The 15,390-nt window shown below is 44.0% G+C and overlaps 1 long non-coding RNA gene across 1 annotated transcript; it reads left to right on the forward strand.

The window, feature by feature from the left end:
* The first annotated feature begins 12,558 nt into the window (after window positions 1–12,558).
* Window positions 12,559–14,542, forward strand: LOC149915329 (uncharacterized). The gene is made up of 4 exons (XR_016459268.1): window positions 12,559–12,954; window positions 13,538–13,608; window positions 13,709–13,882; window positions 14,439–14,542. It is a non-coding gene; the product is annotated as an uncharacterized LOC149915329 (long non-coding RNA).
* Window positions 14,543–15,390: the final 848 nt, after the last annotated feature.

A 15,390-nucleotide genomic window follows, 5' to 3' on the forward strand; every position in this document is an offset into this window, starting at 1 on the left:
GGCTTTGGGATGTCTGCAGCGAGAGCTCAGCTACCATCTGGTATGGTAGCAAAAGATGTTTAGCATCCTGGATGCTGCTCATGATAATCCCGAGCTTCCTGGCTGTGGCTTTGTGATGCTTTTCAGGGCTTTTTGATGCATTTCGAAGCCTCGGCTGCTCCCTAACGCCTCTCTCCTCCTGCCGTGTCCATTCCTGGCTCCCGACCTACGAGCTGGCCGTGCAGACCTGTCGTCATCACGCTGCGGCAGGAGGAGCTCACCTTGAGCAGCATCTCCCTTGCCCCGCCCCCTGCCTCTGATTGGGCAGCGGCGGCGCCGCCCCGCCCCCGGGGTCTCCTTGGTCCGCGGTAGCTCCGCCGGCTGCCGTTGGCCGAGCCGCCGTGCGCGGGAGCGGGCGTTGGGAGCCGGCTGTCGGAGGCGCGGCTCTCCTCGCAGAGCGCCGCTCCTGCCGCCTGGGCCGCCCCGCAGGACAGCGCGGCGGCAGCCGGAGCTGTCCGGGCAGCACCGAGAGGGAAGCCGCGGCGCGACGGGAGCGAGTGCTGAGGACAGCTGTGCCGGAGATGTGCGGGAGAACGGTCCCGGGACGGGGAGAGGGGCCGTGCGGGGCTCCAGGAAGCTGCAGGGAGGCGACGGGGGGGATCTAGCGAGATCTGAGGCTGTAGGCGGCTGCGAGGGGGTGTGGGGGTTCTGGGGAGCTGGATGATCGTAGTGGTCCTTTTCAGCCCCCCTGCCGTTCTGTGGTTCTGGTAAATGCTGTGGAAAGTGAAAGTGGTGTTTCTGCATTGGATATTGAAAGGGGCAGTTGATCTAAAGAAGTGAGCTGTAGCACGTCCTTAGAAATAGCTGATGTGCAAAGTAAGAATACCGTATACTGTGGAAAGTGAAAGTGTTGTTTCTGCACTGAACATTGAAAAAGGGCAATTGATCTAAAGAATGAAGCTGTCACATATCCTTAGAAATAGCTGACGTGGACAGGAAGATTACCATATGCATATAGGTAACATATTTTAGAGACATAGTTACCGAATTACGTGACCAATTCTTTCTCCCAAAGCTGCAACAGACTTTAAATGTTCTAAACAATGTGGGTATAGTATTCTGACCTGGGAAACGTACTGTAAGGTTGTTCATTAGGCCAGCAGAAGTGAAGTCCATTGAACAAACTCTCAAGGAGTCGGGGCCTTTACACAAAGCAGAACTGTCCCACTCTGTGGGAACGTTAGGATGCCGTAGGCAGGCTCCAAGATACTGCCCTCTGTCCTCCTTCCAAGCTTATCTCTAAGCAAGGACAGACGGATGACCTGAACAATGACCCAGTGCAAAGGGCACAAATGCTGGGGGGTAATGAAGCAGTTAAGAGGTTATGTCTATGTTGTAAAGCAGACATCCAAAAGTTACGACCAGATGTTTGTTAAGAAAGCAGTTGTTAGAAGGCAGTCGACCAATTAAGATATTTGTGGTTGGGTGGTAAGGATTTGTGTTTACTTGGTATTGGTACGATTAGTGAAGCGTTGCGAAAGAGTGTGAACCTGCAGTACTCAGCCAGTGAGGAGCCGGGGAGAAAGAGATAAGGGTCGGGCAGTAGGGGATAAAAGATGTAACACTGTTTTCTCTGCGCTCTCCTGCTTGCAGGAGGCCCACCATTACAAATAAGGATAGATATAAAGATCAGAGATACTGTCCTGGAAAATTATTTGGCTATTTCCAACTATGCTTATAAATATCTTAGTGAAAGCCTATTGCATATTTGTCCAAAGCACTAGACCCTGTATCTCGAGGTTGGCCTGAATGTGTCCAGGTGGTAGCAGCAAGTGTCCTATGGGTAGAAGAGAGTATGTGTGTACACTTTGGGGTTGTAAGGAGTAAATTGTTGAGACTTTGAAAGTATGTGTTTGCCCCCCCAAAGAGATTGCTCTTCATTTTGAGTCATGATCATTTAAAAAAAAAAAAAAAAAAAGGAAATTAAGAAAAAAAAGGAATGAGGGCAGGAATCCGCTCCTTGACCTCTTAGAAAAGCATGGTGCCAAATTCTCCCCCATGGAGATGAATTGGGCACAGAATAATTGGCCCAACTTAGAGGGAGTTGTGGATCATATAGATTCCCTCCACAAGCAAACTCGTATGGTGGAGGAACAGGGAAAATCAATCACTTGTGCAGTTCCAGGAGCTGCTCTTACTGCTGCCGTAGAGATCCACAATGAACAGCACACGGCAGAAACCCAAATTATTCAGTCCTTGCAGGAATTGATTATAAAGACAAATCAGAAAACTTGGTGATCCTTCTCTGCCTTCCGATAGAAACTGGGCATGCGTATGAAGAGACTGAAAGTGGGTATTCTGATGTTTGTATCGAGAAGGTCTCCCTATTCTGCTACAGAACTAGCCAAATAAAGGAAGGATTTTGGTTACACACCTAGGAAATCAGTATGTGTGGAAAGTGCCACTAACAGTGGGAGATCAGATCCTGTTGATTGAAAAGGAATCAGAGGGTTACTGGGGACCACCACTGGCAACCACTGTGCCCTGTGGTCCCTTACTCAAAGAGCTGATTATTGGGATGATTACTCCCCAGGACAACTAGTGTTGATTGATTTGCCCCACACTGGTCCTGTCCCTTTAACCCTCAGGGAGACTCTTAACAAATACATCTGAAAGGCTCAAGATGATCAGGAGGAAACGTACAAAATTAGCTATCTGGATTTCACCTACCTTCTAACTTTGCTTCACTTGGGACCAGGAAGTTTCATGTTTGTTTTGTTTTCTTTTCCAGTTATGCTTCCTCTAACCTTGGTTCCTTTGGAACCGGGAAGTTCTCTCTTGTTTTCCAAATGCTAACGAATCCTGATCCTATTTCTGTGCCTCACATGTTCCCTTCTCGCTCTGTTCCTTTCTCTGGGATCCCCATGGTATCATTAGTCACTGTTTTGGACAGGAATCTTCTTCAGATTAATTTTTGTAATTGCTTATGATGACCTTATCACAGTCACTGGCTGCTCATGGGGCCATGCCCATATTTGCCGTACTGGGCATATGGGACTGAATTCTAATTCTAACAGAGGCTTAACCCTTTCAACCATGGTTAAACACAGTGATTAAATGCATTTAGGAAATGAATGGGGCCAGGATAGCGCTGGCTGATTGCCCCCAACTCTGGAGAGATGCAGGATAAAGAATAAAACTAGGGTGTCAGATTAACAAGTGATCTATGTGCATTGCTACACCCCTGCAGTTTTCCCTATCAGCACTGGGAACAAATCAGCAGTTATTATCTAGTGTATTATCTCAGTGGGAAAGAACTAATATAAAAAGTCCACCAGTTAATTGTAGATGCACTTGCCATAATTCAAATAATGTCTCCCTAGCTCTAAGTTGTGGAAGGTAAAAGAAATGCTTTACCCACTGAATTTTGAAAGGTGATTTGGGACAATGCAAACAAATTTCAAAGAGAATTTTAATCTTGGTGACATCTAGTTAATTTTACTTGTGATCCTCTCACTAACTATGCCACAGCTTTTGTCCTAACAATATGCAATGTTTTGGTACATACCATATACCTAATAATTGTGCTGGGACTGAATCACAATGGAGTTGGTTTTTTTTTCCTGCAAAGAAGAAAGAATCCCAAATGCTTGTGGAGAAAGAAGATTCGGGGATTTCCTTTTCTTTCTCGCTAGCAGATCTTGACGCTCTCCTGTTCCTGCCTGTGGGCTGCTTGTCATGCCAGAGTCCTGCAGTCTCCAGAAGCTACCCCACATGGTACCAAAAGAGATCATGGACCTGGATTCAGCCATTCCTCATTCTCCCACTGCATGAGCTCTCATGGAGCAGCATGCTCCTCAAAAGTGGTCATGGTCATTTTGTGCAGTTACACAGTGTTTGTGTACTTATGTAGGAATGGAATGTTGTTTCTGCATTAGAACTAATAACGTGAGTATTTTATGTCGTTGTTTCTGCTCCCATCTTGTGTTGTTTGTCAGTACTAATAGCTCTTCTGTCTCTCCCAAATAGCATGGGTTTGTTCTTTTCTTTTTGGGTTCAGTATCATTTCTTGCCATTATGGAGTGTTTCTCTTCCTTTCCTTTGTTTTCCAGGCTGTTAATTGACTCCTCATTGGAGCTACAATGACCCAAACACAGACTACTATGCACTGACCAAGTGAGATGCAAAAAGAAGAGGTAGGCTCCAAAACAGGCTTCGGGTGAGTGCTGTGTATGACTTGTGGTTTCTAGAATGACACCTAAGTCTTACTAACCCGTGTTGTTTAGTATCTCGTGTGGAGGTTTCTTTTCTCCTTCCAGGACTGGAGACTCCAGATGCTATTGCCCTTCCTGATCTCTTTGGGTTGCAGTGTTAGACATGCCCACATGCTTGGAAGGGGTGATTCCTTCATCCTTATTAGAAGATCTTGTCTTGTGTTCAACAGGTGGCATTGGAGAACTGTGGCCCTCTGAGCCGTGTGAGGACAGTACTGAGGCTCTTGATGGTTACAGCAGGAAACCAGAGCCATAGATGTGTGCCAAGATGCACTCCTTATTTTGTCCGACAAGCTATGTTGACCCCTGAGGCCACTCCCATGCTTGTAGAGGTCCTATATTCATGGCATTGGTTGTCCCTCGTGCTCACTTTGTGTTCACCAGATGTTCTTATTTTACACCATCTTCCCCACCATATACTTACAAGCAAGTGTTCCACTTGGTCTCCATATCTCTCTCTGGCCAGGCAGATGCGGTGTGCCAACAAAACAAAGCATGCAGACCCTGAGAAGAAAAAAAAACAGGAGAGAAGCTGTCCTGGGTGAGACAGGAGAAGTGTCCCTTGAAGGGATGCTCCACTGGCACTGCCTCTCACATCCGCCGCCTGGTTCCTTCTCTCTCCTTGTCTTCTAGGGCTCACAAAGTCCAAACGTACCCTGATGGAGTTCAACTCTAGCTTGACCAACACTCATCACGTCCACAGTAGCTGGCTTAGGCTCCCAATTACCAATGGGATGTCTGCGGCTTCTGTCACTCCTACCAAACATGGGTTTGTTCTTTTCTTTTTGGGTTCAATATCATTTCTTGCCATTATGCAGTGTTTCTTGTTTCTCTTTTCTAGTGTTTCATGTTGTCAATCTGTGCCTCATTGGAGCTACAGCGACCCAAATGCTGACTGCTCTGCTTTGACCAAGTGAGATGCAAAAAGAAGAGGTAGGCTCCAAAACAGGCTTCCAGTGAGGGCCGTGTATGACTTGGGGTTTCTAGAGTTAACTTCTTCTTTTCCAGTTCTCTTTCGGTTTTTTTTTTTTATTTCCCCCCCTTTTTCTAATTTATTTTCATTTTCTAATTCGCTTTCTAATTGTAATGCTTTCCTTTTCTCTGATTCCTTTTCCAGTTCCTTTTATTTTTTTCATTGCTGTTTCTGAATAATTTTCTAATCTGTTTTTTCCCTTTCTTTTCCTTTTTACCTTTTTCTTTTTTCTCCTTTTCATTTTCTAATTCTTTTATATCCTTTTCTACTTCCTTTTATTTTTCTTTCTAATTTATTTTCTCAAGTCTTTTTCCAATTCTTTTTTGTTTTGAATTCTTTTTCTATTCCTCTAATTCTTTCTTTTGCTAATTCTGTTTCCAATTCTGTTTCCGTTTCCAATTTTCTTTCTTTTTCTTCATTATGTTCCTTTTCTTTGTCATATTCCTTTCCATATTTTTTTCTTCATCATATTACAATTCCCATTCCAATTCTCATTCCATTTCTTTTTCCTTTACCAATTATTTTTCCATTCCTTTTTCTAAATCTCTCTTTTTCTCTTTCTAAATCTGTTTTTTCTTTCCTGTTTCTAATCTATTTTGTTTTTCTATTTTTTTTTCTAATTCTTTTCCTATTTCTTTTTCCTGTTGCAAGTCTTTTTCCTTTTTCTATTTCCTTTTTTTTCTTTTTTGAATCCCAGTTCTTTTTCTAATTGTAGTTCTTGCGTTCTCTTTTTCTGGATAATTTTCCATTTTTTTCCTATTTCTTTGTCTAATTCTAATTATTTGTCTAGTTTTTTTTCTAAATTTCTTTTTTTTCATTGTTTTTCTTTTTCCAATTCCTTTTCGTTTCCTTTTACCACTTCTCATTCTAACTTTAATTCTTTGTTTTCTTTTTATAATACTTTGTTTTTTTCTAATACTTGTTTCATTTTCTTTTTTCCTTTTCTAATGACTTCTCAAATTCTTTTTCTAATTCTTATTCTACTCCTTGTTTTTTTCTTTCTCTAATTCTTTTTCCAACTCTTTTTTTTCTTTTTTCTATTTCATTTTTTTCTAACTCCAACTCTTTTTCTAATTGTAGTTTTTTCTTTTCCCCATTCCAAATCTTTTCCCCAATCCACATCCTTTTCATTTTCTCTATTTCAGTTTTTTTCTTTTACATTTTCTAATTCTTTTCTGATTCTTTTTTTAAATTTGTTTTCGATTTTTTCTGTCCTTTTCCTGAATCAGTTTCTTTTCTTTTTCTGATTCTAAATCTTTTTCTACTTCTCATTGTAATTCTTGATATTTTTCTATTTTTTTTTCTTTATATTTTTCCTTTTTCTAATTCATTTTATTTTTCTCAATCTTTTTCTAATTATTTTTGTTTCCAGGTTTTTCTTTTTGCATTTTCAGTTTTTGCAGTTCTTTTTCCTTTTCCAATTATCATTCTAATTCTTTTTCTTTATCCATTGGTTTTTCTTTTTCTAATTCCTTTTCATATTATTTCTCTTGCTCTAGTGCTTTTGTTTCCTTTGTCTTCTTTTTCATTTTCCAATTCTTTTTTCAGTTTTGATTCCAGTTCCAGTTGTTTCCAATTCTTCATCTATTTTATTTTCCATTTATTTTCTCTGTTCTTTTTTGTCCAATTCCTTTTCTTTTCATTTTCTTTTCCATATTCTTGTTTTTCTCTCTAATTCTATTTTTCCTAATTCTTTTCTTTTTTTTATTCTTTTATTTTTCATAGTTCTATTTTTATCTTTTTCTAGACTTTTTCTCACTCGTTTTCCAATGGTTTTTTTTTATTTTTTCACTCTTTTTTCATTTTCTAATTCTAGTTCTTTTTCCAATTCTTTTTCTAATATATTTTTTAATTTTTTTCTCATTTCCCAATTCTTTTTCCATTTTTTTCTTTTTCCAATTCTAATCCTAATTCTTCTTCATTTTTCTTTTTCTAATTATTTTTCTCTTTCATTTTCTAATTCAAATTATTTTCTTTTTCTGTTTCTAATTCTAATAATTTTTATAATTAGAATTCTCTTTTCCTTTTTCTTGTTTCTTTTCTATTTCTTACTCTTTCTAATTCTTTTTCATTCTTTTACTCTTTATCTTTTTCTAATTCTTAATTGTTTTCCTTAATTAGTTTTCTTTTCCTTTATCTTTTTGTAATTCTAATTTCAGTTCTTTTTTTCCTAATTCCAGTTTTTTCCACAGCCTTTCCCAATTCTTCTTCTAGTTTATTTCCAATTCGTTTTCTATTTATTTTCCTAATTCCAATTATTTTGTCTTTTTCCTATTCCTGTTCTAATTCTTTTTTTTTCTAATAATTTTTCTTTTTATAATTCTAATTATTTCCTTTTCTATTTCCTCTTATTATTCTTTTTCTATTTCTTTTTCTACATCTTTTTTTTACTCTTTCCTTTTCCCTTTTTTCTTTTTCTTTTCCCCTTATTTTCTTTTCTTTCTTTTTTTCTTAATTTTCGTCTTTTGTGAACCTGAAGTACTCAGGCAATGAGAAACCAGGGGAGGAGAAGGTAAGAGTCAGGTAATAGGGCATGAACAATGTCCTACTGATTCAGATTTCATTATTTGTGAAGAAAATACTACCAGTCTACAAGGGACTTATCCAGTTGGGTTGCATTGCCAGAATTCCAAACCCAAATAAACAGAAGGATGCCCAATTTTGTGGGTTTTCACTTGGTTAACTTGTATTGTCTGTGCAAATTCATGGTATCTTTGTACAGGTTTGTGGGTCTTCACTGGGCTTTGCAGAAGTCTGCCCTGGTTCACTGAAGACTTTACAGGATCACTGGTCTTCACTGAGGTTCCATGAAGTTCACATGGTTTTGTAAAATTTTGCACGGCTTCACTTCTGTTCACACTAGTTCACATATCTTCACTTTGGTTCAGTCAAGTCTGCACAATTTTGCTGGTCTTTGCTGCCTTAAAATTTTACTTCTTTACTTAGTCCCTGACAGTTTGCAGGTGGAATCTCAATTTCTGAGTCATCTAGTGCTGCTGCCACTTCCCCCACCTTTCCAGGGTATGTGCCTGCAATTAAAATATCTACACATGGATACAATTTCACATTCTAAGGCAGTGAAACTTTCTGTCAAAGTTCAGTGAGGTGGCTTGAGCAATAGTGGGAGTCTGCTGAAGGTATATTGTATCCCCTCCTGCGTGAAAGCAGAGTTTCTTTATCCTCTTCCTGCAAGGAAACTGTAAAGAACATGTTTTTTACATTGAAAACTGCCATCCGAATAGGCTCCAAAGCCCATTTCACCTCATACTCCAGCCCCAAACCATCAGTATTTCACGCCAAACTCCAGGTTCAAGTCCTTGCTAATTCACCCCAAATTGAGCTCCCAAAACCTCATTATTTCATCCCAAGTATCACCCCCAAATCCTTACTATTTTCCCCCAAACTCTACTCCCAAACCCTGCCTATTTGACCCCAAACATCAGCCCCAACACCCCAATGTCACCCCCCAAGGATGCTCCAGCATCGCTCCCCCAGCGTAATTCCTTAATATCACCACCCTGTCATCCCAAAATCACCCACCAGCATCAACCCAACAATGTCACCCCCCAACATCACCACACTATCAACCCTCAGTATCACTCCAACATTGTCATCCCCCAGTGTCACCCCAACGCTCTCACCCCACCATCAGTCATTCATGTTAAATCCCAGTGGTACTCCAACATCACCCCCAATGATGTCACCCCAGTGCTACTTGCTGATGTCAACCCTATTGATATCCCAACATCACTCCACCACAACCACAGTGTCACTTCCTCCAGTGTCGCTCTCTGAAATGTTAGATAATTCCATTAAGTGGGAAGCAGAATCTCCCTAAGCAGGTGTGCTATTACTATCTGACCCTTGAGAGATGGCAAGTCACCGAAGAGGAGAGAGAAGGAACATGCCAGCAGTAGATTCGATTGGCAGCACCAGCACGGCATCCCCCAATTCAAAGTGCACTTCCGTGCTTTCTCCTGCTTTCATTCTCCCCAGGGTCTGTAGGGTTTGTTCCGCTTGCATGCTGTACCCATGCGGCCAGCGTGTGATACAGAGCCCAAGTGGAACATCAACTTGCAAAACAAGTCTTTGCAAGAACAAGACCAAATACCAAGGATAGTTCTCTCCACAAAACATTTGCAGCCACAGCCACAAATATCAACTCCCTTAAAACTGCCAAAATACCTTATTCAATTCCAGGATCATTCTTCAGTCAGGGGCCTTTAGATCCCCAACATAACACCCCAACAACATCACCACCCAGCATTCACTCCCTGATGTCACTCCCTCCAGAAAAGCCCCAACATCACCCTTGTCACTAGAATGACACACCAGAATCATTCTCCAGTATCCCCAATGTCAGCCCCCAGTAATACTACATCACCCCAGTGTCACCCCCCTGTTGAACCCCCCCCCAGCAATAACCCAACCTCACCCCCCCAACATTACTCCCTAATATCACCCCACTGTCACAGCAGTGCCACCCCAGTGTCATTCCTTGTATCACCCCAACAACGTTCCCCCAGTATCACCCCCTGATGTCACCTCCAGTCATACTCATTACCTCTCAATGTCATTCCCCAAAATAAACCCAGTGTCACCCCAACAATTTCACCCCAATAATGTCTCCCCCAACGTCACTCTTAACATCACCCCAGCGTCACCCCCACATCCCCCCAAAACATCACTCCTTGATGTTAAACCCTAGTAATATCCCAACATCAACCCACAACTTCATTCCCCGACATCAACCCAACATCACTTCCTCCAGTGATACCCCAACATCACCCCCAGTGTCACCCCCTAATATCATCCCTGTATCATCCCAATTTCACTCCAGTGTCACCCCCCCAGCTTCACTTCCTGATGTCAATCCCAGCCACACCCCACCAGCACTCCCCAGTATCACTTCCAAACATCACTGCAGCGTCACTCCCTGTTGAAACCCCTCTAGGGTAGGGATAGCCCAATATCCTTCCTAGTAATGTCACCCCAGCAATGTCACTCCTTGATGTTACCCCAAGTGATACCCCAACATCACCACCCAACGTCTCTCCCTTGTCACCGCAACAACATCACCCCAACGTCATTTCCTGATTCCTCCCTCACTTCCCTCCCAGCATCACCTCAATAATGTCACCCCCCCCAACAACATCACTCCTTCATCTTATCCCCCAGAGATACTCTAACATCACCCTACAGCATCACTGCACAACCTCAACCCAGTTTCACCCCAGTGTCACACCAGTGTGCCCCCACCAGTGTCACCCCAACAGCGTAACCCCAATATCACTCCCTTATGTCACCCCCCAGTGAAACTCCAACACCATCCTAGTCATCGCAATGTAACCTACCAGCTTCACTCCAACAATACTACTCAAAAAAACCCCAACATCACCCCCACCAATAATTATCTCCTGTAATGCTGCAACATGATGGAAAATGCAACAACAATAGCAAAAAAGCAAGTCCTAGGTTGCAATAAGTGAAGACTTGCTTAAACACAGCAGCTGTAAACACAAAAACAAGGAACAAAATCTACTTAACTTTAGAAGACCTCAAGCAAGCAGGGACCTCTAGCAAAAGCTGCTCATTCCTGCTGACAACACTTAAATGAGGTCTGGGAGGGGGTGGAGCCAGGATCCACCCCTTTCATCACTCAGGTGTGTTTCGTGCACCTGAGCTCCTCTGGTTTGTCCTTTCTCAATTATTGTTTCAAGCCACAACTTAGGGTTTCCACTACATTCCCCCCAACAATATCACTCCAACATCACTCCCTGATGTCCCCCCATGATATTCCAACATCACCCCTCAGCATCACCCCCCCACATCATCCTAGCCCAATGTCACCCCAGTGTCACCCCAGTGTCACCAGCAGAGTCACCAATTTTAGAAAGTCAGGCAATTTTACCAATTGCCTTTGAGGACAGACTTGAATCAAAATATGCGTGCCATTGTTGCTCATCCACTGATAAAACTCCCCTTGCCAGACAGGCAGATCCAATCGCCAGCTTGTTACTAGTCTTTTTTTTTTTTTTGCTTCAGGCCTTATGGGAACAGTTAGGTCACAGCCTGAAGCAGTGATTGAGCACCTGGTGAAGGGTGTAGCCAGCCCTGTGAGCACAGGTGGAAGCAATTCACCTATGGGACCGGATAGGGCTGACCTTGGCTCCACCCCCTCCCTGACCACATTTAAGGGCTGGGAACAGTAAGGGCAGCATCTCTACCTGGGAGTTGCCTCCATGGGAGTGAGTGCAGACCTTTGGAAAGTGGTGAGTGATTCATGTGTTACTGATTGTTGCCGCCGTGCCTTGTTACTGATGTTGCCGCCGTGCCTTGTTACTGATGTTGCCGCCGTGCCTTGTTACTGATGTTGCCGCCGTGCCTTGTTACTGATGTTGCCGCCGTGCCTTGTTACTGATGTTGCCGCCGTGCCTTGTTACTGATGTTGCCGCCGTGCCTTGTTACTGATGTTGCCGCCGTGCCTTGTTACTGATGTTGCCGCCGTGCCTTGTTACTGATGTTGCCGCCGTGCCTTGTTACTGATGTTGCCGCCGTGCCTTGTTACTGATGTTGCCGCCGTGCCTTGTTACTGATGTTGCCGCCGTGCCTTGTTACTGATGTTGCCGCCGTGCCTTGTTACTGATGTTGCCGCCGTGCCTTGTTACTGATGTTGCCGCCGTGCCTTGTTACTGATGTTGCCGCCGTGCCTTGTTACTGATGTTGCCGCCGTGCCTTGTTACTGATGTTGCCGCCGTGCCTTGTTACTGATGTTGCCGCCGTGCCTTGTTACTGATGTTGCCGCCGTGCCTTGTTACTGATGTTGCCGCCGTGCCTTGTTACTGATGTTGCCGCCGTGCCTTGTTACTGATGTTGCCGCTATCTTTCCCTTTTTTTGGCATCTTGACCGCTTTCAAGGGGTGGAAACCATAAGGGCATCATCTCTCCATGGAGACTGCTTCCTCTGTGGTGTGGGGTGATTGTTGTTGGAATAGGGTAACTGATTCTTTCTTCATTGTTGGATTGTAATCTCCCTTTCTGGGGGGTTCCTGACCACACTTAAGGTCTGGCAGCAGGATGAGCAGCTATTGTACCTGGTGAATGTTTCCTTTAGAGCATGGAGTGAACCCTTAGAACAGGGTGAGTGATTCTTTATTTCAGGGTTGCAATCTCTCCTTTTTTTGGTAGATCTCGCCCCCACTTAAGGGCTGACAGCCTTAAACGTGGTATCTATCTTTGGCGACTGTCTCTTTGGGAGTGTGGGGCGAGGTCTGGTCCTTGAGAAAGGGCGAGTGATTCTTTCTTATTTCAGGGCTGTGATTTTTTCCCATTTTGGGGGCATCCTGACCACATTTAAGTGCTGGCACCTGTAAGGACAGCGTTTATCTCTGTAGACTGTCTCCTGTGGAGCATGGGCAAGTGTTGGTTCTTGAGAAGGGGGTAAGTGGTTTCTTTATTTCAGGGCTGTAATCTCTCTCTCTCTTTTTTTTTTTTTTCCTCTAGTGTCCTGACCACATTTTAAGGGGTGGAAGCCACAAGGGCAGCATCTCTACCTGGAGACTGCTTCCTTGGCAGTGTGGGCTGAGTGTTCATCCTTGGAATGGGGTAACTTATTCTTTTTTTTTATTTCAGGGCTGTGATATCCCCTTCTGGGGGTATCCTGACTACATTTAAGGCTTGGCAGCCGTAGGTGCAGCATCCTGGCGGCATCTTCCCTGGGAGAGTGGGGTGAGTATTTAGAACGGGGCATGTAATTCCTTCTTTATTTCAGGGCTGTGAGCTCCACCTTTTTGGGGGGATCCCAAACTGGATTAGAGCAGCTGTATTTGCATGTTTGTCATCACAATGCCCTTTTTTCTTCTCTAAGGGAGATGAAGGTGTTATCTCCCTTTCTCTGATATGGTGATTGAAGGACTGACACATGTTTCTTTCTTTCATTGCTCCCTCATTTCTGGAATGCTTCAATCAGCCTCAGGATAATGCTGGTTAGCTGACTGAGCATTGCTGTTGTGGGAATGCCCAGAGCTAACATCCTTTTCCATAAAGAGGTTCTTCATTCTCCAGGTCTTTCAAGCAAATATTTCTGAGCTTGTTATCTTCTGGTTCCACCTCTGTACACCATTTCATGGTTCTTACAGCATGATCTCAAACCTGGGGCTCCAAACATGGTTTGTGTGCACCTCTATCATCCCATTTCATGACTGTAGTTAAGAGTGTTATGCACTGCTTCCAAGCATACAAAGTTGTTTAAAGGCATTCTGTGCACCCTTACATGTAATAAATCAGCTGATCTCTTTTTTTTTTTTTTTAGCTTGATGGGGTTTAGGGATTGCTGGAGTTTGTCTCATCAGGGGTGTAAGCACTCTGAGATCTACTGAGCAGGTAACAGAGCATTCCAAGCCCCATGTTTGTGCACTAGCTTGTATGCAGGCAGGTTTCTAATGGCTGTGGGAAGCTCACTTAGGGATCAAATGGGTTGCAGGCGGCTCACCTTTCTCCATGGGGTCTATTCTCCCAGCCTGCTGCACTACACGGCTGATGATAGAGTGAGGTGCTTTGGCCAGGACCTGAAGAACACTCCCAGAACGTAGTGGCCATCTGCTTCATCCTCACTGAGCATAATATGGTCTGCACCACTCGAGCATAGTGATAACAGGTATTCTGTTCCTATTTTGTCTGGTTCTCTCCCATATCTCCCTTACAAATTTGTCAATGGTAATGGATCCCCAGGCATTGTTCTCAGAGCACATTGTGACTGACCACCTGGGGATCCTACAGTCCTTTCTGTTTGAACAGCAGATCTGACTTCATCTTTATAGAAGGCCAAGGATTGTCCTCTTTTGGACCACTGTACTCAGCATCACCCCAGATATCTCCATCCTAATTGTCTGGAGATCCTATTAGTTTCCTAATCTCTATGACACCCAAACCCCCATCCCTCTTCCTTCCATCCCCTGTCCCCCATTCAATAGCTCTACAGCTCTGGTTCCCAACAGTGTGATGAAGTGAGGTCCCTGGTCTGCTGAATAATGGGACTTGTCCAGAGAGGCTCTGTGATACAGCTAGATCAGGTTGCCCAGAACCTGGCCCAGCCTCACCTTGGAAGGGACAAGGCATCCATCGTGTGTCTGAGTAACCTGTTCGACTGTGTCACCACCCTCACAAGATTTTCTTTATATCTAACCTAAATTTTTTCTCATTCTTCCCTTTAGGTATTGAAAGGCTGTTACCAGGTCACCTCAGAGCCTTCACTTCTCCAGGCTGAACAGCCCCAATTTTCTCTCTTCATAGGAAAGGCATTCCATCCCTCGGTTCATATTTGTGGCCATTCTCTGTATGTACAGCTCTATGTCTGTGTCCTACACTGCAGCCATCCAAATCCAGACACAGCACTCCAGGTGAGGCCTCACCAGCGTAGGGCAGAGGGGCAGGATCATCTCCCTTTGCCTACTGACCACGCATCTTTGGGTGGAACCCAGCATACAGTTGGCTTTCTGGGCTGGGAAGGTACATTGCTGAGTGCCCACTACTCAGCCTGTTGAGGTCTCTCTGGATGGTGTCCCATCCCTCTGGTGTGTCACTGCACCCCACAGCTCAGTGTCATTAGGGTGCACTTGACCCCCACTGTCAGTGTCAGTGATGAAGAGGCAATCCCAGCTGTTTATACAAACTCGGCAAAGAACCCCTTGAGAGCAGCCCTGCAGAGAAGGATGTGTGGATCCCAGTGTATAAGAAGCTGGACATGAGCTAGCAGTGTGCACTTGCATCCTGGAAAGACAACTATATCCTGGGCTGCATTAAAAGAAGAACAGCCAGCAGAGAGAGGGAGGTGATTTTTTTTTTTTTTTCTTTTCCCCCTCTACTCGGCTCTCGTGAGGCACCATCTGCTTAACTGCATCCAGGCCTGGAGCCCCCAGCACAGGAAGGACTTGGAACTCTCAGAGTGGGTCCAGAGGAGGGCACTAAGATGATCAGAGGCCTGGAGCACCTCTCCTATGAGGAAAGGTTGAGGGAACTGGGCTTGTTTAGACTGGAGAAGAGAAGGCTCTGGAGAGACCTCATTGTGGCCTTCCAGTACTTGAGGGAGTGGATAAACAGGAGGGGAAACAGCTGTTTATGAGGGTGGATCAGGATAGGACAAGGGGGAGTAGTTTTAAACTAAGA

The sequence above is a fragment of the Phasianus colchicus genome, chromosome 21 (assembly GCF_987193195.1).
Source record: "Phasianus colchicus chromosome 21, bPhaCol1.hap1.1, whole genome shotgun sequence".
NCBI lineage: Eukaryota > Metazoa > Chordata > Aves > Galliformes > Phasianidae > Phasianus > Phasianus colchicus.